This window comes from Arachis ipaensis, chromosome B01 (genome assembly GCF_000816755.2).
Source record: "Arachis ipaensis cultivar K30076 chromosome B01, Araip1.1, whole genome shotgun sequence".
In the NCBI taxonomy this organism is placed as follows: domain Eukaryota; kingdom Viridiplantae; phylum Streptophyta; class Magnoliopsida; order Fabales; family Fabaceae; genus Arachis; species Arachis ipaensis.
This window is the reverse complement of record NC_029785.2, coordinates 34,077,330-34,090,383: the sequence shown is the minus strand read 5'-3', so window position 1 is coordinate 34,090,383 and position 13,054 is coordinate 34,077,330.

The window sequence follows — 13,054 nt, the reverse complement described above, 5'->3', positions numbered from 1 at the left end:
GCCTCCTCCATAAACTCCTTGGTGGCATGGAGAGGAAGATTCTGAGCAGTTCGGTACAGAACAGCCCCCATATATTCCATTTTAACACTGTTTCGGGTCAAAAAATCCAGATGGCGAAGGATCGACACATCATCCATGGGGAGGGTACCGTAGGGACCGATTTGCTGATCTACGAATTCGATTGCATTAAAATCAGGGGCGTCAAGGTTAAAGGCCTCGATTGTTTTCTATTTCTTGTTGGGAGGAGCACCAAAAGCGATGGCAGAAGTCTGTGGAGGATCAGTCAGACGAACTCGAGGAGTGGGGATCACCTTCCTTGGCCCAGGTGAACTTGGCACGGGCAGCTTCACAGGAACTTGAGAAGATCCCTCACCGGCCGCCTTGGCCGAGATGTTTTGAGCAGCAGCAGCCTTCTTTGCCTTCTTATAGGCCTTCATGGAATCGTTGTTTTTCGACATCTCTGAAAATACAGAATCAACCATAAACGACGAGTTACAACATAGGAGAAGAAAAGCTTAGAAACAAGTATAAAAACAAGTCAGACAGTACCCAAAGCAGTTCGAACCAAAGATGGATCACTCAAGAATCTTTTTGTGTCCAGATGGGGTGGTTCCCCCCACAAATCTTCAAGAACAACTACAAAAGCCCGCTCAACCTCATTAAGCATCTCCCATGCATAACGTGGCACTCTCACATTCTTTTGCCACTCTAGAGGAAAAGCAGGCTCGTCATTCTCATCAAGAAAAAAGGGCCGGACCCCCTCAACAGCACGGACTCGGAAGAAATAATTCTTAAAATCTTTAAAGGACTCATCATACATGGCAAAAATTTTATGCCCCTGGGCTGATCTAAAAGAAACCCAGGAAGCTTTCTTTTTGGAAGAACCTCCGGGCTTGGCCGAGACAAAAAGATAGAGGAAAAGAGTTTTAGAAGGTGTTACGCCTAACTCTTGGCAAAGCAGTTGAAATATTTTGATAAAACCCCAGGAATTCGGATGAAGCTGGGATGGAGCAATATTACATGACCATAACAAGTCGGTCTCGAAAGCAGTAAAAGGAAAAGTAACATCCAACTGGCTGAAGAAATATTCATAAGCGTAGAAGAAGGGACGCTCCCCCTCGAGAAAGTAGGAAAACAAGCCCTCTCATCAGAGTCAGGAGCTACAAGCTCATAATCCCTCTCCCGAACACTGCTACCACAAATCCTATGACGTTTCCTCAGCTCTACACAAAAGTCAGCATCCACGACAGAGACACACATTAAGACAAGGGAGTCCAGCCAATCGGACATCCCCTCGGGAACTTTAGAAGACACCTCTACAACGTTATTGCGAGAAGACATGAGGCCAACTAATCCTACAATAAGAAAAGAAGATTGGATTACTAAAAAACATCTCGGACGAGGGGCAAAACAACTCGACAAACGAACAAACAAGAAAACTAAAATCCCAAGACGCACACCAAGGTCCTGGGGCATCCTTTGGAGGCAGTAACAAAGCAAGGTTTCAGGAAAAAGCTACAGCTTACGTCCTGACATTTCTCAAACAAGAAAAGAAGATCTCAAATAGCAAACATTTCAAAGAAGAAAAACACAAAGTCATCAAAACCACTATCTTCCTACAGTCTATCAGCAAGGAGCATTGTCAACATCAAAAATGCCAAGCAGAAAATTGTCAAAGACACAACCTTTTTCAGAATCAAGCAAAAACTATCATCGAAGGCGCAAGCAGAAACGGTGATAACATGCAAAGACCCTAAAAGCATCAAGCAACAGGAAAAGTGAAAAAGCTCATGCAAAAGACAAAGAAACTCCAGAACACACAGTGATCAGGCACAGCAAAAGGCAGAAAGATCCAAACTTTCTCCAAACAAAATCAAAACTTTCTCAAAACAGACACAAAAAGTGACGTAGAAAGAGAAAGGAAGAAGAACCAAACCTGGGAAAATAGGAGAAAGCCGGAAAGGAAAGCGGAAAAGCGGAAGCGACAGGCGAAAGAGCCACCCCTCGAACTCTAAGCAAGAAGCAGAAAGCGAGAGAGTAAAGGGAGAAGTTATGAAGAAGAGCGAAGAAGAGAAACCGTTTTTGATTGTGAAATTCAAAATAAAAAGTTAAGGAAAAACGGGGCAATTAATACCAATTAATGAAGGTATTAAATCCTCGCACGTTTCCAAGAACAAGGCGCTGGGATAAAAGCGTGCACTTTTAGAGGAAAACGTTCTACATTCAAAAGATTCTACAAAAGGAAGAAATCGACAAAATGCTTGAACTCGGTTTCACTAAAGAAGGACCGAAGTCAAAAGACTCGACCTCAAAAAAGAAGACCGAGCTCAAGCAGGGGCACTGTTCACACCCTGGGTCGAGCTATTCGACCTGGGATGATTGGCGACAAAGCGACCGACCTCTTCAGATCAGGCTACCCGACCTCTTCTCAAAGGGGTCGGCCAAATCGACAGAAAATCCCAATAAAGGGCCCAAATAGAGGAACACGACCCAAATCCACAGGCAGTCCGAACCTACAGAGATAAGGGCGGTTCCCTTGAAGATAAGCTGACCTCGCCCAAAGATAAGATAAGATAAGATAAGATAACTAACTTATCTTATCTAAAAAGGTCACTCCACACCATTATAAATACACTGGAGCACCCAGGTATAACTCATACTCTGATTCTACTAAAAACCTATTTAATACCCATGCTAACTTAAGCATCGGAGTCTCTTGCAGGTACCTCCCCCCCTCCCACCCTCCGGTGACCAAGGATCAAAGGTGCAGTCAGCCCAACAAGTTGGACACAACAGCTCCGACCGCAACCAGCCAGCCGGACACGTCATCTCCGACCAGTACAGAAGATCTCATCCGAGATCGACCTACAGTTTCAGGTAACCCTCGGAACAGTTTCCTTGAGACGATCCTTTGATTTTTGTTGCGCTCGGCTACCATAAGCAAGATCATAGTGCTCTTGGATTGATGGATATGGAGATGGTGTATATTGAGGTGGTGGTTCTAAGTATGACTCATAAGGTGGTTGGTATGGTGGATATGGGTTGAGGTCATATGGAGGTGTTTGGTGGTAGGGGGCTTGTGAGTATGGTGGTCCAAAGGTATGTTGGGGAGGCGGTTCATAAGCATATGGTGGGCCTTGTTGGTAACTACAAGGGGGTCCACCATATTCATCATCTTGGTACGCTCCCTGGAATGGCTCTTGACCATAGTAATTAGGTGGAGGTGGTTTATCACGAAGGGGTCCACCATAACTATTGTCTTGGCATGCATTGTAGGATGGTCGTTGTCCATGGTATCTTGGAAGGTGTTGTTGCCGAAAGGGTTGATCAGATCCTCGTGGCTCCTTCCATCTGTGATTGTTTCGACCTTGATGCATGTTCCTGTTATAATTTCCATTCCTTGCAATAACATCAAAACCAAACTTGAAACCAGAGGGGGGAGAATTCATAGTAGCTAACAAAAATTAAAAACAAAAACAAATAAACAAGCAAAGGAAAATAAAATAAAATAAAATAAGAGAAAAGGTTTGAAAAAGATTTGATTTTAAGATTAGAAAAGATAAGATAAGTTAAGTAAGAGAAGATAAGTTTTTAAATTAAAAGGTTTTGAAATTTAAATTTTTTAATTTGAAAATTAAATTTTTGAATTTTGAAAAAGTCAACAATATAAGATAAAGATTTGAAAAAGGTTTAAATTTTGAAAAGGTTTGATTTTTAAAATTTTAAATTTAAATTTTGAAATTTGAATTTTGAATAAAAATCTGAATTTTTTTTTTCGAAAAAATCAATTTAAAAGTAAATATTTACAATAACCAATAATAAGGCACACGTTTGCAAGTCCCCGGCAACGACGCCATTTTGACGATCGGATTCTTGCCAGTAAAGAATTTTATAAAAAAATATAATCGCGTTGTAAGTATAGTTTCTAAACCAACAGCGAATCCTTTCGTATAAAAGTTTGGTTGTCACAAGTAACAAAACCCAATAAAATTTATAACCGAAGTATTTAAACCTCGGGTCGTCTTCTCAAGGAATTGCAAGGAATTATGATTTATTATTGGTTATGGAAAAGGTAGAATTTTTGGGTTTTTAAATAAGGAACAAGTAAATTAAATGACGAGGAAAATAAATTAATAATAATAAAATCTCTTGGCAAGGTATAAGAATTGGAATTCATATCCTAGTTATCCTTATCAGGTGTGATGAGAATTGGGTTTTAATCCCACTTAGTTAATCCTTACTAAACAAAGGAAAGTCAAGTGGACTAATTAATTCGATCCTCAGGTCCTAGTCAACTCCTGTGGAGAGACTAGCTTTAGAGCGATTCGAATCAATTAGCGACTCCAATTTCAGTCAACAGCTGAGTTTGATAACTCAAGTGTCACCAATCATTCAACCAAAACCAAAAGGGAAGAAAATCTACTCGAATAAAAATGCCTTCAGATTGTAAGCAACAGTAACATAAATAAAACAAAGGAATCTTAAATCTGAAATACCTCAAATTGCATTTAAACATAAATTCAAATCTGACATGGGAAGGTTCATAAACCAAATTGAAAAGATAAATAACAATTAAAGTAATAGAATAAATAAAAGTAGAAAATAAATTAAAGGAACATTAAACCTGTAATTGAAGAGAAGTAGTCTAAACATAATAGAAATCCTAAATCCTAATCCTAAGAGAGGAGAGAACCTCTCTCTCTAAAAACTACATCTAATCCTAAAATTGTGTATATTAAAGCTTGATTGATGAATGAATGAATTCCCTCACTTTATAGCCTCTAATCTGTGTTTTCTGGGCCGAAAACTGGGTCAAAAACAGTCCAGAAATTGCTGGGGGCGAAATCTGCCACGCTGGTTTTTTTGTCACTGCGACGTGTCCGCGTGCAGCATGCGTTCGCATCGCCTAGCTGTACGGCCACTATAGCAAATTATACATCATTTCGAAGCCCCAGACGTTAGCTTTCCAACACAACTAGAACCGCATCATTTGGACCTCTGTAGCTCAAGTTATGACCGTTTGAGTGCAAAGAGGTCAGGCTGGACAGCTTAGCAATTTCTTCAACTTCTTGTATTCCTTCCACTTTTGCATGCTTCCTTTCCATCCTCTAAGTCATTCCTGCCCTGTAATCTCTGAAAACACTTAACACACATATCACGGCATCGAATGGTAATAAGAGAGGATTTAAACATAGGAAAATAAAAGCCAAAAAAACATGTTTTCAATTATAGCACAAAATCAAGAAGGAAATTGTAAAACCATGCATTTTGTATGGATAAGTGTATGAAGGATTGATAAAATCCACTCAATTGAGCACAAGATAAACCATAAAATAGTGGTTTATCAATGATGATCAAACATTATTAAAATAATTAGTTGCAAAATTATTAATTTAATTTTAATCCATATGTGCTAATTGAAATAATTTTGCTATGTAGGTTTTTGCAATTAGGCCGAAAAAGAAAAGAAAAAAACAACAAGCCCAATTGTATCAAAAATATATTTAGCCTTGGTATTAAATTATTGAGATTATGGTGGCTGAAATCATGGTTATGTTATTTGGGCCAGAAATTGTGACATAAGCCCAATCGGTTAATCCATCAGCCTTGATGCAAGAATATATGATGAGTGGTTGAATTATTACTATAATGTTGGGCCAGATTGGATTATTATTATGAGCCCAAATTCATTTTTTGCTAGACACTAGCTTGTTTGGTCCGAAACCAATTTTGAGAGAAAGCAAATGTTTTGCTTCATGCTTCCAACGGATCTCCTTTTTTATCATGTGATGGAATTGAAATTTTATTAAGTGGAGTTAATGCAGTCCTTGGAACCATGAGAGAGAAATTATAATTGATTAGATGTTTGGCCTTAATGAGGCACACTACTCAGCAAAAGGGAAGCAAAAGCAACTCCTTTTTAATTAATTTGTTTAAATTCATTTAATTGCTTTCCCTTCCACTCTCTCTACTCTCTCATCTCTCTTCTCTATTCAGTCATATCACAGAGAAAACCATGGAAGCTATGGCAAGCTACCGTAGAGAAGAAGAAGCAAGCAACAAGACCATTGTAATGATGGCAAGAAAAAAAACAAAAAGTATGTTGTGGCTGAGATTTTTCATCACAAATGGTAAGATTTGGTGAAGAGATCTCAACTTCTCCATACCAAAAATGGATGAAGAAGATTTCGGTCAGAGGAAGAAGATCTCAGAGGGATGGCTCGTCTCTGCTTTTGTGTTCACTTATCACAGGAGGTAGCTAGGGTGGCTACATGAGGAACGAAGCAAAAGTGGAGCAGGAGGAGCTATCTTACATCAAGAAGCATCAAGGGCTAGGAGTCCTTCTTGGAGTGCAAGTCAAGTTGGATGGCTCAGATTGATGAAGCTTGTTGTAAAGAGAAGACACAGAGGTAATTGCATGTTGGTTCTAGCATTCGGTTATCTCTCCTCTCTCTCTGACCGAACCGGTTTGCATGAAGAAGAAGAAGTTTGGCTTGGTTCATTTGGTTTCAACCGTGGAGGCTTCCCCCTATATATAAGGGAGAACAGCCAGGGCTTGAAGCAAGGAGTGAGAGTGCAAGGCATAGAGTTCTCATAGCTACCTAAGCTAACAGAAGTTTTTCTCCTTCAATGTTTTCTATTTTGTATTTTTCTATTTAATTTTGTCTGTCTTGAGTCTCATGGAAAAAAGACAAACAGTGAGGTTTATAAGAAAAAGCCATAGAGCAGAAAAAGGCAGAGAGTGCAAAATTAAAAGAAAAAGCCATAGATGTCCTTAGAGTTCTTTTGTACATCTGTGTTGTGTTTCATGATTCTGTGGAAATCTCGTTGCAAGTTGGGTTAGCACTTAGCAGTTGAAAGTTTGGTAGGTAACCAAGTCAAGTTTAGGATTGGGGTTTAGATTATAGACTTGTCTCGAATAGGAAGGGTAGTTCCTAGGGAGAATTGGTGATTGTAATCAAGGATTATTATAGTGAAATTCCATCATTGTTGTGATGGAGACTGGATGTAGGCTGCATTGCACTTGGCAGCTGAACCAGGATATATCTTGGTGTGATTCTCTCTCTTTCTTTTACTTCATTTCTGTTTCTGCTACATAGAAGATAAAACCAAAAAATATCTTGTGCCGGGTGACGAGATAAAAAGAAAAAGTCTCATGGCTGGGTACGAGACAAAAATCAAAAAGTCTCCAGAAGTTGTTTTAAAGACCAGCAAGTTTTAATAAGCAAAAAAAGGGGGCTAAGATTCAACCCCCCCTTCTCTTAGCCACTGAAAACCATCAATTAACTCTGTGAAAATTAAGATTTCTGAATTGGTGGAGGCCTTTGAATTAAGAAAAAATTCTGCTAGTCTTTTATTGAAATCGTTTAAAGAAATAAATTGAATTATCTATTTGTTAGTTAAATTTGTTTGGTTTGTAAGAGATGAAATTTACATTTGGTGGATGTGTCTAATTATAGGCAAAACACTATCGAAATTTCTAAAATATTTAATGAGTTGTGGTCTTGGTTGAGTTTTAGGTTGTTTATGACAAGATGATTCCAAGTCAATATTTGTGAATGTATGATAAGGATAACGGTCAATGGGGAGATTAAAATCAGAGTTCTTTAAGGGGGTTGATCAACTTATTGCGCATGTCTTAAACAAGGAACTTTTTACGTCTCAAGGGGTATACATGTATCAGTGCTATAACTGTCAGCTAACTAAGTGGCTAGTTTAGTTTGCGTTGTGTGTTATCTTACACATTAGCCTTAGTTCTATTTTATATATTTTTTTATTATATATTAAACTTTAAATCATATTGTAATATAATTACCTTGTTTTTAATTGTTTTATTTTTGTTTTTAATTAGACATAATAACATACAGAGGTGTTAAAAATCGGGTTCATGGTCGAAGTATAGGAAGGGTGACTGCCACCCATAGGACTTCTCAGTTATCGTACTCTACTTTGACTATCCTTGGGATCTCACAGGTACACCAGCATAGGATCGGCTCTTCATTATAGTACCTAATCCCAATTATGTGGGTTTTGCTATTGTGCCTATTGTTTCTCATATTGTTTGTCTTGCTACTTTACCAGAGACTTCTCCACCATCCTTACCCCCTCAGTAGTCCACTACATCGACGTCACTTCTCCTGATAGACACCATTATGCCTAAATCCTCTCATAGATCCTAATCAGATCTCTCAGCATAGTGGGTCATTAGGATTACGATTTGACCTGATGGATTAATTGCATGAGCACTATTTTGTTTGGCTTTAAATAAAATTTATATTGAAATTGTTATACAATATTTGTGTTAACTAATCTTAAGTTCTTCTTTAATAGGTTTGCACCAGATAATAATGCATGTATACATGAGTGTACTAATGTCATCAATCTGCTGTACAATCATCCATGACCAAACTATAATAAAAAGATTCCTATTGAAACTAGAGATCAATAGTTTGATAAATGGCAGTAAAATGTCTACTTATTCAAACTTTAATTAGTTTCTATTTTTTGTTTTGTTTATGGATTTAATTTTAATTAATTAATACTAATTATTTTGCTTGTGCAGGAGAAATTTACATGGGAGAAGACTCATGATGCCATTATCAAGAAGATATTTCACTGCCGCATGGCTGGGCAATTTCAGCAAATGCTTAAGGATGTACGTGAAAGGCGGAACTACCTTACTCAGTAGCTCTGGTCGGACATTAAGAAGTTCCTCTACGAGTATTGGGAGAATGATGATGGGTTCAACCGTCACTGAGCCACAAACAACGCCAACAGGACATCGGCTATAGGGCGTCCAAGTATACTGGCGGTTCAACAACTTTTATGAAGACAAAGGTCAAGATAGTATATAACTTGTTTTAATATATTAAGTTTATTTTATCTTTGATTTTTAAATTAATTATTTTGATTTAACCTATTCATTTAATATGAACAGTCTAAGTCATTGGACTGTGAGGTGACGATGGCGAAGATTTTTAAGTATACTTATATCTAAAGGAGAACAAGGAGAGATTTGCTGATTAACAGTCTATGGATTATTAAGTGAGTAATCGTCTTAATCGTTTTCAATTAATATTGATTTGCATATCATGTGTTAAGAATTATACACGAAAAGTTTGGAGATTATGACCCATCAAATAATAGAACAATACCAAAAATATTTTAAAATAATAAAAAATAGTGGCGGTTAGATACCTACTGTAAAATATTAATGGTTTTGTTGCAGTTTAAAAGAAGATCTAGCAGCGATTACAAATTGCCACAAAAAGAATACAAATTTTAAGTTTTTTAGCTGCTTTAACAGAGGGACAAATTTCAAGATAATAAAAACCGTTGCAATCTTTGATAAAGTGATAGTTATACTAGCAATTGTGTTAAAAACCGCCACAAATTTATTTATCGGTATCTTAAAAACTACAGTTTACCACTTTATCAAATAATGCAATTCCGCGGCAATTTGCAACCGCCACAAATGTCTTTTTAAGCCACAGCTATTTTGCATATTCCTTGTAGTGCAAGTTGGGGATAAGGAAAATATAATGTAAAAGAATTTCATTATATTATACTTTTATACTTTTAATTTTATAAGTAACTAATATTTTATTTAAAATATATTACTATATCCGTATATTATTTAGTTTCCCATGAATATGATACTGGCTAGTGGCTACATGCATGTACCAGTTATCAAACCAGTCGAAAATCAGAGAATTCAAATTAAAAGATGAGTAAATAATTCACGATAAATATGAACCTGTGTGGCAAGAATGAAATGTGTACCGAAGAAAATGACATGCTGATGTGTCTCCAGCTACATAACTATCTTGAAATGGCTTATGACTTATGAATGAAAATACATATGGAATATATTTATTTACTTTTCAGTTTTAATTTTATTTTTGTGAATTGAAATCAGAACGACAGAAATTCTAATTCCAAAACACAATGCAAATGGAGAAAAAAGGTCAAATATATGTCAAATTTGAAAACTTGTATTAAATTTTCATTCTTCCTATATATATGAAATTGCTTAGCATAAACTATTTAATCACACTTTAATTTCAATAATTCATCATCACATTTTGTTCATATCACTAGTGGAATTAAGCCTATACATTATTAAACCACAAACACTACTTTTTATCTTGGTTGTGTTATATCTTAAATTGGGTAATATTATAGTGCTAGCTAGAAATAATGTTAGATCAATTTCTTTCAAAGGAATGTCTTACTCAGATGCCATTTTGTCACAAGATGTCAAAATTAAAGAAAGTAAAATTAATTAGTGAAAGCTTATTACAAGGAATACAACTGTTAAGCACGACCTAACAAACTCCAATATCCCACTTTTGTCGCAGATGGAAAATGATGGAGAAAGAAAGAGATGACAAAAGCAAAGTAAAGATCACCCATTTAACATAAAATGTGTGTAGTACAATGCAACAAACATCGCGACAAAATTATAAATAAATAAATAAAGGTGATTGTAATGTTGGTTCCGAATAAAGAAAAAAAAAATTCAACTTTTTATATATGAAAATGGCATAGTGTCCTTGTGAAATGAAGTATAATGTATATAGTTCATTTATTAATTGAATTATCTAGTAAAAATGCTAATTAAGTTCTCTTAAAATTTCTTGATAATTAAACCCTTCTAACATTCTAAATAGAGAGAAAAGAAAAAGAAATTAATTTGTCTTGTGGTATTTAAAATTAATAATCACTACTTACTTTATTATTTAAAATATGTAAAAACATTTGTGAAAAGGCAAAATTGGAGAGGATCATTAAAATTATTTCGTTTCATGAGTCAATAATCGCATATCAACATAAATAATGAGTAATGAAACTAATGATACATCTTTCTAACTAAATATATTTTGTTGAAAAAATAAATATATTTAATAATGTCAGAATATGTTAGAATCAATTATTATTTATTAGAATTATTTAGTAGATCTGAATATTTATTATAAAATATTACGTTTTTATTATTACGATTCTCTTAATACCTATAAATATTTTTTTATATTGCATCATTCTAAACAATTTAAATACATTCAATAATACAAACAAAATGTTTAGTAATCAAAGAAAATCAGCTAAAAACAGCCATAACTTACCTTATTTAACATTCATTAATACAAAAATCCTTTTTTGTATTTGATCTCTTGTTTCTAACAAATAGAAATATTCAACATTTCCTATATCTAATAGATAAGAGGATTATTAGAACATTGCGTATTAAGAGGATATAATTATTTTAACAAAATTTGTATGCCTCTTCTAGGAATATTATTTTTCTAACAAGTCAATTTCAAGTTAAAGACTCTCACTTTCCTATCAATGCATTTTCCCACATATCTTCTTTTTTAAAAATGATGCCAATATGAAGGGTGAGGATTTGAGGGAAATAGCAAGTTACTAGTAGGTAAGATTTCAAATCAAGAAATTAGAAAATTTTCCCATTATTTATTAATAATAATTAAATTAGTAACACTCTGCTCACTAACTTTGAAATGGAATTGCTCGTATTGCGCCTATGTAACTGACTTATCAACAGCAACACCATAAAGCATATTGTGGATTTTCTTACGCACTTGAGTGTAGCACTCATAATAACCATGCATTCTATGCAATAAAATCTGTCGTATAATATGAATTCCAAGGGGGGATAATACTAAAGAGATAAAAAAAAAATAGTTCGAATTTATTTTATTTAATATTTATTAATTATTATTAAAATTAATAAATAGTAAATAAAATAAGTTTAAGTTATTTTTATTAATTGTTTTTTGTTACGAAATATTTTTGTTTTTCAACATGCTTTTTTCACCTACATTAATTTATTCCAAAGGTCTATATCAATAGTCAGATCCCACCACCAACTATTGCTCATATAAGCATCAACGTCGTGACCAAATTTATATTAGGATATGGATACTTTGGCGACAAACATTTTTGAACATGCATGTATCTTGAAAACAAAATAATAAAATAAAAAAGTGTATGTTATTATTAGAATATATTTAATGTATATTTTAAGAAAATTTATGATTACTTATAATATTCAAAAATTACATAAACCAAGGAATAATAATTAGATAATTTTATATGTTTATAAAACTCTCATTAAATATATGTATCTAAGATATGATGTATTGAATATGTTAGAAAAATATTGGAATCTGTGTGATGATGATTATGGGGTACGTGTGAGGGTAGAGAGTAGACAATGACCTGTTTTTCGTCCATGTTGATAGGCACACTTGTATACGTTCATTGGTTTGCACTTTGTGTGGGATCTTCTGTTTCGCTTTTTCATTATAATGGGGTATGCGTAAACAGGACAATAAGTCAAACATTTTACTGTTAGGGTTTCAATATTTGGATTCACTTATCACCCCCTCTTCTCTCTAAATATATATATAGAAGCTTATTAATTATATTATTAGTCACTTCAATTGGTGGTGTCATTATGGGTTTTGGTTCATCATTTCATTGTTTCCTTTAATGTTATTGTAAACTACGCCATGCATTTTTTGCCTTCATTTGATATCTGATCTTTGGACTAAATAATCTGGATTCAGGTGTTACAGGTCTGTATAGAGAGCGAAATTTTTAAAAATGTTATTCTATACACAACCCAGGATTCAAATCCTAATGTTGTGTAAGAGATATAAAATTTATATAATCATTTATGTTATCTTAATTTTTTTTCAGTTTTATCAGAATACATTACAAGAAATAAAGGGTTTAACCACAAAAAAAATCGTGACTAAATTCCAAAATACCGATAGCAATTATATATTAGTCACAAAAAATAAATATTTGTAGCTAATCGAGGGTCACATACATCTTCTTGAAGTAATGCATGTCCTGAACCTCAGCATCAATAAAGAAACCCAAAATCAAAGAGTCATCAAATCTGAGAGATCTAGAAAATAGATTCAAAAAAAGTGGATCAATATCTTCGATTTGGAGATTGGTTAGAATTTTCTCCTCCTTTTACATCTTAACTTTTATTTATAATATATTTTGAAATATTTTA